This window comes from Neofelis nebulosa, chromosome 2, assembly GCF_028018385.1.
Source record: "Neofelis nebulosa isolate mNeoNeb1 chromosome 2, mNeoNeb1.pri, whole genome shotgun sequence".
NCBI lineage: Eukaryota > Metazoa > Chordata > Mammalia > Carnivora > Felidae > Neofelis > Neofelis nebulosa.
The window spans coordinates 82,970,934-82,983,955 of NC_080783.1; the positions used below are offsets into that span (position 1 = coordinate 82,970,934).

A 13,022-nucleotide genomic window follows, 5' to 3' on the forward strand; every position below is an offset into this window, starting at 1 on the left:
AGACAGACAATAGAAATTCATAAATATTAACAGGATATTGTTAATATTTTTAAATTCTAAAGCAGTATTATAGACACAGGCATTACTTGTATCAGTCAGAAATTTGTTCCCCTAACATATTTAACTAAATATGTTATTTGTTGTTAAAACAAACAATATAAATTGATGGCGGGCGAACATGAAGAATAAAACAAAACCTTGGAAGTGCCACCACGATCAAAAAGAATGAAATCTTGCCATTTGCAACAATGTGGATGGAACTAGAGTGTATTATGCTAAATGAAATAAGTCAGTCAGAGAAAGACAAATATCATATGATTTCATTCATATGTGGAATTTAATATACAAAACAGATGAACACATGGGAAGCAAAAATAAGATAAAAACAGAGAGGGAGAAAAACCATCAGAGACTCTTAAATAGAGAGAACAAACTGAGGGTTGCTGGTGGGGTGTTGGGTGGGGGAATGGGCTAAATGGACTATAGGCATTAAGGAGGGCCCTTGTTAGGATGAGCACTGGGTGTTGTATGTAAGTGATGAATCACTAAATTCTATTCCTGGAATTATTATTATATTATATGTTAACTAACTTGGATTTAAAGTAAAATAAATTAATTAAAAAATAAATAAAATTCATAGCACCAAATAAAAAACTGCAAAAGAACTAGAATTGAGCCCCCACAAAAATGATGTTTCTCTTGATGATGAAACAGAAAATGGGTCCGTAACTCTGTGTGTGTGAGAGAGAGAGACAGAAAGAGAGAGGCTATTACTTTCATTCACAAAAATTAAGAGTTCTTAAAGAAGTTTCACTTTCAAGTTTTTAATGGTGCTATGATATAACATTTGGAGGCATTTGATACATAAAACACTATAATCCTAAAGAAAAACACTATCATAAAGATAGATTTCATGAAGCTGTCATACATCTACTTCAATACCTAAAAAGAAATCCAGATCTAAATATAAACCATAATGCTTTATTTACATGGTGGTAACAAAGATAATAACAAGCCTCAAGTGATTCCACTATACTGAATGAGATAAACTACTAGAGTGTTGTAGGAGATTAGAAAATACTGAATCAGAACTCAGAAACTCTTTTTAGAAGATGTTCTCTGGGGTGCTTGGGTAGCTCAGTCAGTTAAGCATCTGTGCCCAGCTCTGTGCTGACAGCGTGGATCCTGCTTGGGACTCTCTTTCTCTGCCCCACCCCCACTCACACTTTTTTCTCTCTCTCAAAATAAACAAATAAACTAAAAATAAATGTTTCTTTCAAAAAAAGATGAGCACTGGGTGTATACAACACTGGGTGTTGTATGTAGCCAGTTTGACAATAAATTATATTTAAAGAAGGATGAACTCTGTATAAAAGAAAATCAGGTAAGTTAAAAACTAATAAAATATGATAGACTTATTAATTAGTACTTGTTAATTAAGACTAATTTAAAAGAAAACTAAAGGAAAGATATATTTAAATTAACGTGTAAATAATTTTAATATAGTTTTAAAGTATGTGCATACAGACTAAAAACTGTCTTCATAAGATTTTTAAAATAAGCAGCTTCAAAATGCAGCTATAGGTTATTAAAATCAGCATATGGGGTGCCTGCATGGCTCAGTCAGTTAAGTGACTGACTTCAGCTCAGGTCACGATCTCACGGTTTGTGAGTTCAAGCCCTGTGTCAGGCTCTGTGCTGACAGCTCACAGCCTGGAGCCTGCTTAAGATTTTGTGTTTCCCCCTCTCTCTGCCCATCCCCTGCTTGTGCTGTCTCTCTCTCTCTCTCTCTCAAAGATAAATAACATTAAAAATATTTTTTTTAAAAATCAGCATATAAACTGCTTACAGAAAACATCAAATTTATGCTGTAAGACATTTTAAGTGTTCTATTATATGGAAATACCCTCTTTCTAGTTTTTATGGCATAATTTTTTTATGTAATGCATACTTCAGCTAAAGTGATTTTTCAAGTTATTAATGAAACAAAATAAAACAACCCTCCAAAATGAAGGGTCTTCATTAATGGAAACAAATCCTTCAGTATTATCCTAAGGGAAGAGACTTTACCCAGGATAATGAACAAAAAAGCCATAGGTAGTTGCATCTTGGGAAAATCAAATTCTACCATGATTTCCAATAAAAACAAAAAGATATCAGGGAGAGATGTTAGAACCCTGTGCAAGGAGATGAAATCCTCACATGTCAACGCATTAAAATAAAAAAATGACAAGCAGGGAAAATGCACATAAATGCACAGAATAGGAGTATCATCCTTAGTGATGTCTGAAAAGGAGGTTAGTGTGACTAGAGTATCAAAGTCACCAGTGAGTGTTTGGGGGAAACATCAGGCTCTGACTTTCTGCAGATTTTTAGTGCAGGCACTCATAATAGCAAAAGAAACCATATTACATGAGGAATTTTATGAGCCAGTAGTATGCCTGATTTTATGATATCTGGAAATAGCTTTACCAAAAAAGCATAATATTTCAAATCCTACCAAGATCAGTTCGGTACTATGCCAACCTGCCAATAATGAAGAGGTTTATTAGAGAAAATAACACAACGACACAAGAATAAAATCCCTATAAACAGAAAAAGATGTCTAGATTACACAAATTGCCTCCAGAAGTAAATAATGATGGGGTCATTTTTGACTCAGTGAAAGATAACTGAGAAATCAAAAAATGAAATCTAAATATGAGCAAGTGCAACCAAAAAGAGTTTGAGTCACTCTTGTTTACATGTTTAAAGGATTGCCTTGTCAAGTTTCTTTTTTGAGATACACAAGAAATAAATGGAATATCATTTTAGATCTTTGAAAGGCAACAGAAAAAATAACTATACATATAAAATGTGAAGAATTTTCAGAGATTTGCTCCATCTTCTCCGTGTTTATAATGAACCTAAATGACTATGCAGAAAAAGAACTACTTAAATGTTTGAACCAAAACATTATAGGTCCTTTTGCTCTGTAAGAGTGATTTAAGTCTTAATAGCATCTCTCTCTTTAAGCTTAAAATGCTACTTAAAATTAATCAAATATTAAATGTTCCTTATATTGCTGGCCTTTATAATGCTGTGACTTTTTCTGATGATTCCTTAGCACTGAAAATATAGTTGTAGATACTATTGTAGATACAGATACAATGAAATGTCCCCTAGATAAATATACGTAACATAGAATTTTAACTTGTTATAGTGAATTGCAAATTAGTGTGTGCAAGTAAAACAGTATGGTAGGTTCATGTTCAGTAAAGTTAAATATATAACATTCAAAAATACCTATTGATGGGTTCATTGCAACAGAGAGCAATTGAAGCAAAAATAAAATGAAATATTCAGTTGATTCATATAGAAAATAATAAAAAAATTATCTCAATATGTTGGGATGCCTCTCTTTTTGATTGAACCAGGTGAAATTTTTTTATTGTTCAAAAAAGACTGAGGAATGGAAATTTCTCATGGTTTAAACTAAAAGCACTAGAGTTAACATATTTAGTTCATTTAGTTCTATGAAACATTGCAATACAAACCAAGAAACAATGTATTCATTGACTAAAAACTACAGTTCAAATAATTTTATTACCACACAAAAAAGGTGAAAGAGGAATAAACACTGTAAGTGATTTTTGTTGCTCCCAGATTCTTAAGAGATTATGTGTTTATTTGAGCATATACTGTGTAGATTATTAGGTAAAAAAAATCATCACTGTTTTATTCTTCTTGGATGTTGATAAAAAAGATATAATAAGAGGAAGGTTATAAATGAGAGCAAATTCACATTTGGAAGAGAAGGAAACCAACAAAGTCCTTTATGATATTTACAATAGCTTAATAAATTTTTTGGCCAAGTACTGTAAGGTAAAAACTTCCTCCACCATATTATTGCAAGTTCATAATTTTAAAAAATGGCTGACTGTAAATAAAGGCAATCTATTTAACTGTCTATTGATCAATCAGTGAAAAACAACCATATATTTATATAACAGTTTAGCAGAAATTTCAAGGAAAAAATTCTCATTTTTGCCTGATCCTAAAAATGTGTCTTATAAAAACCAACAAAAACCCAAAAATTAACCTAGTATTTAAATTTTTATATACATAATTATAACATTAGATATATCAAAATTAATTTTGATATATCTAATGTTTGGTCAGAACGAACAGTGTTGCTGTACCAGTTGTTAACACACTAAATAGTAAAAGGCTTCCATACTTGTTAGAAAATGGCCACTACTCTCTATTCCTCTCCCCATGTACTCTTCTATAGGGACATCACTTCCACCAAGCAGACTTATCCATATCCTAACCCCTTAGGAGATAAGACCTGGCAGAGCTGGGGGCCTATAAGACCCTTAGATCCACCCAAATTAGTGCCTACGCCATACCAGTTGTTATGTTTCAAATCTCTCCTCTGTTAATGAAACAGGGATAGTTGCAGAAGCTTTGTATTTGGAGTCAGACAGACTACTACCTGGGTAAGTCACTGGTCTTTTCTGAAATTTTAACTTCCTCTTCTGAAATAGTTATTACTAACTACTTAGTAGAGCTTATTGTGGATTGTGTGAAATAACATAAAGTGCCTATTAGCAATGGTAGGCAGACCACTTACTCTCCTCTCACCTTACTAGAAACATGGTATAGTTGACACCTGAACAAAGGGGATTAGGGATGCCAAACCTACATGCAGTCAAAAATCCACATATAATGCTTGACTTCCCAATACCCTACTGTTGACCAGAAGTCTTACTAATACCATAAACTAATACCTTACAAATAGCCAATTAACATATTTTTAAATATATGATATACTGTATCCTATAATAAAGTAAGCTAGAGAAAAGAAAATGTTATTAAGATAATCATCAAGAAGAGAAAATGCATTTACAGTACTGTGTTTATCAGAAAAATACTGTGTGTGTAAGTGGACCCACACAGTTCAAACCTGGGTTATGCCAAGGTCAACTGTAAATACTACATGGAAAAACAAGCAAAACTGCAGTCCTTTCCTCACAAATGGGTCATGTTTCAAACATTCATTTTTGAAATCGGTAGTCTGGTAATTAAGAATGCACTTTCCTCATAATGATCATTACATAAAAGTAGTAACGTATCTCAACAATTTTATAAATTCTAATTTCATCTACAATATGCTGTTTTCATACATGGACAAAAACTTATTGAGTATTCATATATGCTAGGTGCTATTTTAAGAATTTTACATTTAAGTGGTTTAATCCTCAGAGCAACCTGATGAAATTGTATGCTCTTATTACACCCACATAACAAATAAGGAAACCAAGACAGAGAGGTAAAGTATCATGCTCTAGGTTATAGTAGCTAGTAAGTGGCAGAGCCAGCATTCAACCTACGCAACCAGGCCCAAGGGCGTTTGTTACTGTATTGTCTTTGGAGTTGTCTGATTCATAAAACATATAAACACTTATAAAAACCAAACCATTGAGAGAAAAATCACATGGTAGTTCCTCAACTTGTGATAGAAATCAAACAGCAAAAGATGAAAAAATATACCAAATTTATCTTGCATCCTGGTGGCTTGAAGAAAAGCAGCCTTAGATTAGATTTGTGGAGATACAGACTGTCTACCCTCAAAGGTTTAAATACTACTATCATGGGTTCTTCATCACAGCTAATGCTCCTGAATTACCTTTCCTTATTTATGTATCTATCATCAGTTTCTACAAAACATTACTTAAGGAATGGGAAATGCAGGAGGAAGTCTGGAGCTTGGTTTCTCCTTTTTCTTTCAGAGGAAGTGTCTTTTTAAAGACAGTTTGCAAACAGGCCCAAGGCCAACTTGTATTGACCTGGGCTCCCAAGTCTGAATTATCAACAGTGACCAGGCTCTTGTCCGGCACCTTTCCCACAGATCAAGAGAATGGGTGTATTTGTTCCATGGAGATTAAGTTCAGCTACTGCCTGACTCCCCATCTTCTTCGGACTACACCTAGTACTTCCGTTTATCCTTGAGACTTCTGTGAGTTCTTCCTGTGACCATTTCTTACTTTGAAAGATTGCTCTTTAAATTCAGTTGTTGGTGTGCAAAAATGGTTTCCATCTAATGTTCTTAGTACTTTCAGATTATTTGTAATATTTTCATTAGAGCTTTTTGTTACATTTTACTTTTAGTATCAAGGTGACTGTCAAGTATTTTATTTATTTGGTATATTAAATGCTCCAAAAACTACTATTCAATATCCTAGAATCTTATTACTTTGCTATTTTAAATTCTTTAGCATTTTAGGCATCCCTAAATATTTATATTTAAGCATTTTAAGGGTATTAAGATTTGTTTTAGTTTAAACTGTAGATCTCACAGAATTTTTTGTTAGAATTATATTCAATTTTTTTGGTTAAAAAGCATTTTTTCCTTACTTCCATTTTTAAACTTTACTATATATATTGACTTCAGTATTTTAAAATTATGTGTAGAGTCTCAATGTAAGGGTGACTGTGTGAGATCCTTTAACTCACAAAACTTTGTTAAGTTTTACTCGTATTTGATGGCTAGTAAATAACTTTATCCACTTGGAGTCACAAAAAAATTAAAAGGAATCTATCATACTATATATTTTCAGTCTCAAATTCAAATAGATCATCTTTATAACTGCCCATTTACTCTAAACAACGTATCATTAACAGTATAAAATAAATAATACCAGCCTAAATGGGAAGGATTCTTATCTTTGGGTTTATTAGGTAGTTGTCTTAGTGGGGTTTCTAAGGAAGCAGTCTCTGAGAATAAAACTGAGTATACATTTTTTTTTCATTTGGGAGGTTCAGAAGAAATGGCAGGGAAATGGGGAAGGTGATAAGAGAAGGGCAAGCAGCTAATATAGGGCACACTATTAGGCTAGCTATCACAGAAGCCAACTGAAACTTCATCTTCTGGGGGAAACTGGCAAATGGTATAAGATACAGGTCTCAGGATTGTCTAAGCCAGGGCCAAGGAAGCTGAAACCTGTTAGTCATTGTTTACAGTCTAATCCCAGTGGTTTCTAGCAGGTCAGAGGCAGTCCTATGGCTTAGATGGAGGTGCTGGCCTTTGGAAGGCTGATGTGCACAAAATGGTAAGGGGCTACAAGGGTGTATGAAAACAGCACCACATTAACTATTACAACAACAAATCTATTAGACACCCCCCCAAACACCACAGTGATCATTCTGACAAAGTAAATTTAGCTCTGAATGTTGGTAAAATTTTGGTAAACCAGTTTTACCTGTAAGTATAAGGTATGCTAATAATATTTAAGTAGTACTACTGAGAGTATATAACTTCTCATAAAATGCTAACAAAGCAAGAGCATGGGACTATACACTAGGAAACATATATAAGCTCAAGGAATAATATCAACCTGTGATTTAACTTTTTCAGGAAATAATCTCTTCCTTCCCAGCTGCTTAAAGCTCGGCTGCCATCATGAACGACACAGTAACTATATGGACCAGGAAGTTCATGACCAAACAACTACTTCAGCAGAAACAAGTGGTCAGTGATGTTCTTCACCCTAGAAAGGCAGCCATACCTAAGACAACATTTTGGGAAAAGCTAGCCAAAATTTAAGACCACACCAGAGGTCATCTTTGTATTTGGATTCAGAACCCATTTTGGTGGTGGCAAGACAACTGGCTTTGGCATGATTTATGATTTCTTAGATTATGCAAAGAAAAATGAACCCAAACATAGACTTGCAAGACATGGCCTGTGTGAGAAGACAAAGATGTCAAGAAAACAGCAAAAGGAATGCAAGAACAGAATGAAAAAGGTCAAGGGGATTGAAAGCCAATACTGGTGCCAGCAACAAGTGAGCTGGAAATTGGACAACATGAGTGAAGAGTGTACGGTGACTTTAACTGTGGTGATTGTGCAGTTTTTTTTCATGAGAGAATAAATAAACTACATTTTTTTTTAAAGAAATCCTCCTTATAGATCCCCATAATGTTCCAAACCAGAGCAAGGACAAACACCCATCAGAACAAAAGATATGAATCATCATCTAAGTAAAATGTGTATATTCCTATTGCAACTTGAAGGCACATGTTACAAAAAAAAAAATGAACTATGGATTAAACTCAACCCAAGTACAATTTTTTTGTACTCAATTTTGAATTCTTTCTCATCTTTAAAGCCTTTCTTGGTTCCTCTCAGTATTTGTCTGACTTGAATCTTACAATCTGTTCTTAGAGTGTACATGCATGGCATTTATGTTTCTCAAGGTCAGGTGATAGGTGCCAACTAGAAGGGTTCAGGTCTAGGTCCCAGCTTCACCATAATTCCAGAGCTCCTTTGGTCTGGCATGGGATGCCAAGCTGATGGATTCTTATTTCTGGATCTTGACTCTGCAAGCTGGATTAGTGCTTGCAGCCACTAGATAGCTACAACAGACTAGATGGCTAAGTGTTGAGTCCTGTGGGCCAGATAAGGGCATCTTTGGTCACATACTTCCCACTAAGGTGGGTTTATTCAAGAGTAATGATCTTTTAAAAGCTAAACATAGTGAAAAAGCTAAGTGTATGTAAACTATATATCTGTCCCCAAGACTAATATTTATAGCTGTAAAATGGATTTGTAGTTGCGATTATTTTTTTGCAGAGAATAGAGAAAAAAAAGGTGGAAAACAAGTGTGTGTGTGCGTGCGTGTGTGTGTGTGTGTGTGTGAACGTGAAAAAATGACATTTCCCCCCTAAACTGTGCAGGCTATAAACCATACATACTATTTGGGACAATTATGCATGCATTTATTTCCTCTGAATTATATTTTCACTAGATAGTTGCCAAGCATTGGCCTATTTCTACTGCAGAGAGTAGTGCCTGGAATTTGTCAGGGCACCTCTGCAATTTGTGGGTTGTGTGGTTGTCAGACTTACTTTCAGTGTGTATACATAGGGAAGGTGCTTGGGGTGGGCGGGGGAGAGAGCTAACAGGAAATAAGAAGAGGAAGAGAGTCACCTAAGGAGAATATTTTCTGTCTCAGAAAGAGTAAGTCTGGTAAAGAAATATAGTGTATAAAGTAGTAAACATTTAGGAAGCACAGAGCCGGACACAGGACTCGGACTCACAAACTGTGAGATCATGACCTAAGCCAAAGTCGACACTTAACCGACTAAGCCACCCAGGTACCTCTCAAATTTTTATATGTCTAAATAGATCAATTTGCAATATAAAATTCTATACTATTAATAACTCTTGAGTAAAATAATTATTTTATGTACAGCATGCCTAATTTCTTATCCTATCAAATTGTAATAACAATAATAGATATTTACAGCTGGAAGGAACCTTAGCAATCCCCCAGACTTTGCCTTCATTTTCAAGAAGAGGAAACAGAGCTAAAAGGTTGACTTGCCTAAGGTCATAGTGATAAAAGGGCTAGGATCCAAGTCTCATCATTTCTTCTTAGATTTCTTTTACACAAATAATTTTGAATAATTATTAACAGGTTTTTTTTTTCAATTTGTAGAGCTTTTTACTTGAGTTCCACAACACATTTTCACATAAATAATATTTGTGGGAAGTATTATTAGCATTGCACCACCTCCCAATATGAACATATTTCAAATCTGTGTATCTCTACTTTTAATTCATTTTCTTAATAGTCAAGAAAAGATGTTTGTATTATGGGTATATATTAAGAACTATGACTTAGACTATTCTTATCAATTTCATTAATATGAAATATATCTGAAATATTCTAATTTTTAAAATTTACAACAATTCATCAGTCTCAAAGATAGAGCTATTTTCTGAAAGTCATACCTTCTAAAATCAAGCAAATTGTGGAAAAGAGGGGAAATGAACACAAATCTTTTAAAAAATTACCCAGCATTCTAATCCAACTCTTTCCCTTCTCCTGTTTTTGTTTTTCACTTCTCCCCAAAACTACGTGTAAATAATATAAGAAAAGCAATTCTATGGCTCTCCATCAATCTATACAAAGTTTTAAGCAACAATGTCACACTACTTCATTAACAAGTCCTCTGGGTACAGAAGTTTTTGTGTGGACATGGAATAGGTTGAAGAAAATTATAGTCTTCAAAAATTTGGCTCAGAATAAAGACTGACAGGGAGAAGATCACAAACTAGTCTAGATCCACATGACAAAAAGGCCCATTTTCTTTCTTTTTTTTTTTCAATATATGAAATTTATCGTCAAATTGGTTTCCATAAGGTGCCCTCCTCAATACCCATCCCCCACCCTCCCCTCCCTCCCACCCCCCATCAACCCTCAGTTTGTCCTCAGTTTTTAAGAGTCTCTTATGCTTTGGCTTTCTCCCACTCTAACCTCTTTTTTTTTTTCCTTCCCCTCCCCCATGGGTTTCTGTTAAGTTTCTCAGGATCCACATAAAAGTGAAAACATATGGTATCTGTCTTTGTATGGCTTATTTCACTTAGCATCACACTCTCCAGTTCCATCCCCATGGCTACAAAGGGCCATATTTCATTCTTTCTCATTGCCACGTAGTACTCCATTGTGTATATAAACCACAATTTCTTTATCCATTCACCACTTGATGGACATGTAGGCTCTTTCCATAATTTGGCTATTGTTGAGAGTGCTGCTATAAACATTGGGGTACAAGTGCCCCTATGCATCAGTACTCCTGTATCCCTTGGGAAATTCCTAGCAGTGCTACTGCTGGGTCATAGGGTAGGAAAAAGACCCATTTTCAATAAAGAATATAGTGAATATACTTGCATTCTTAAAAACAGACAACTGCTTATGTTAAGAATAAAATAGCTTTTGGGGGGAGTGGGGAAACCACAATAAATTAATCCAATATCTAGCACAGCTTTTGTAACAAAATGTGTTTTGTTCCTGCTTTGGAGGCTGGGAGAATGTCCTCCTTTTGCCATGGATGGTGTCTACTGGCATAGAGGCAACATGGAGGCTCAAGGAATAAGCCTCCCTCTCCAGAGGAATACAGCATTAGCACAGTACAAAGACAGCATTTGTTATGCCTTCACAAATCAGATGCTCTGAATCCACAATACCTAGACTCATATTCCTAGTGACGGGGAAAATCTATAACAATTTGACCACAGGGATTACAGGTGTCAAAAGGACAAAATAAAATTTCTTTTCTCAACTAGTGAAAATCTGACCTGGATCCAATTAACATTTAACTAAGTTTCTGGTTTATGTCATACTTTCCCAAATAAAAGGTGATTTAATCACCACCAAAATCTTAGGGTATAGGTGTTATCATCCTCATTTAGTAGATGAGAGAACTGAGAGAGTAAGAGAGGTCAAAGCTCTGGCTGTTGATTGGAAAACTGCAGAGCTAGAACCTGAACCTGTCTAGTGCTTTACTCCATCTTTCCGCACTGCTCTGTTTTATCTCTGATAATGGCTTACAGTTGTGTTGAAAGGAAGACTTATCATATTGTAAAATGATTACTTATTTATCTGTCTCTGTTTATTACAAAGAGATTGAGGTAGCTTATAAATACCAGTGCCACGTATTAAAGTGGGTATATGTAAGGAAATTGAGACAAAGAAAAATTATGATTTGGATATAGTTTAAGAAAGAGTTGTAGGAAATGAATGTTTTACATATCATCATGATGGCACAGCAACGTAACACATAAGACTTTTTTCAAAATATCATCACCAAAATAGAAACTGCATGGGAGGCTCAGCAATGTTATAAGGTGTAAATTCCCTCTGGAATTCTCTTTTCTAGGGGTTTCTTTCATTTCCAGTGATATAGCTGTCAACAATAATCTAAAATCAGATAAGGCCTCTTTTCCAGGTGACTAGGATAATGTGATCTCTGGGAATGATGCCCTAGGAATCTAGTTCTATTTATTAGTTCCTTTTGAAGACAGAAATGTATACCCAATTCTAAAACAGTAAATTACCAAAATAAAGAATCGGCTGGGGGTGAGGGTTTCAGTAATTTCCTATTCAATGGAGTAATGCCAAAATTCTAAGGGAGAACTAGTGCAATGACCAAGAACATCTACATGGATGTTTCTACATTCTAACATTCATTTCCTAACAGATTTTAATTCAAATCAGATCAAATGCACTCAATAAACTACAGTAATATAATACCTAATTTTGATCATACTATATATTATGGAAATTGGAAGATATATTACATATTATATACGAAAAATGGAAGGAAGAAATCATGAAAAAGTCAAACTTTCCAAAATAACACCTGTAAAATGCAATTTGAACATATCCTTTCAACTAAATATTAATTAGAAATCAAACCACAATTCCCACCTGGGAAAAAGGAGAGTGTATTCATTTAACATAGCACAAAAATAGGGTACAATATAAGGTTTACAAGCTTGGCCTTTAGTCTATAAATGCTTTTGGATCTTATGACATAACAAATTATTCATTACTGTGAAGAATGCTGACACACACCTCAACTTGGCTAAAAGGTAAGGTTGTCAAGTGTGTCTGTCAATATTTAGATTCACATGCTTATGAAAGGACTGACACAGTGGGGAAAAGTGAAAAGAAAGTTTAACCTCACTCCAGCTCAGTCCTATTCGCACAGTATTCTGATGAGACCATACTTTGGTTTTCTGAGTAGGCTTGGTGCTCTGTGGTTTACTAAGAACCTCTCCAGGTCCTCTGCTTCCAAGCCTTCCACTGTAGGATCTTGTGAGGAGACAAAATTACACATGATACACGTTTTAAATTCTCTTCTCTGCTCACCTGCTTATCTACCTTCCATTCTTTCCTCCCTCTTTCTTGCTTCAAGGATAGAGATTAGAAATGATATTGTTTACTTCTCCAAATAGAGTATGGGAATAAAAGGATACTACTAGGTTAATACTGAAATTTAAATAGTATGACTGAAGTCTATCTCTGAGGAAATAACAAATGCTTACCTATCTAAAGCATTTCTTGTTTTGTTAATAAAACCTAGCTCTTGAAGCTGTAAATGATTTATTAATTCTTTTTGTTTAATTTTTTTTTTTTTTTTTTTGAGAGAGAGCACAAGCGAGGGAGGGGCAGAGAAAGAGGGAGACA

General features: G+C 34.6%; 1 protein-coding gene and 1 pseudogene across 5 annotated transcripts in view; one reads left to right on the forward strand and one right to left on the reverse strand.

Annotated features, from left to right (window-relative positions):
• Positions 1-13,022, reverse strand: part of MBD5 (methyl-CpG binding domain protein 5) — a 445,040-nt gene that overhangs the window by 281,848 nt on the left and 150,170 nt on the right. The window lies entirely within an intron of this gene.
• Positions 5,875-7,933, forward strand: LOC131503719 (small ribosomal subunit protein eS24-like; annotated as a pseudogene).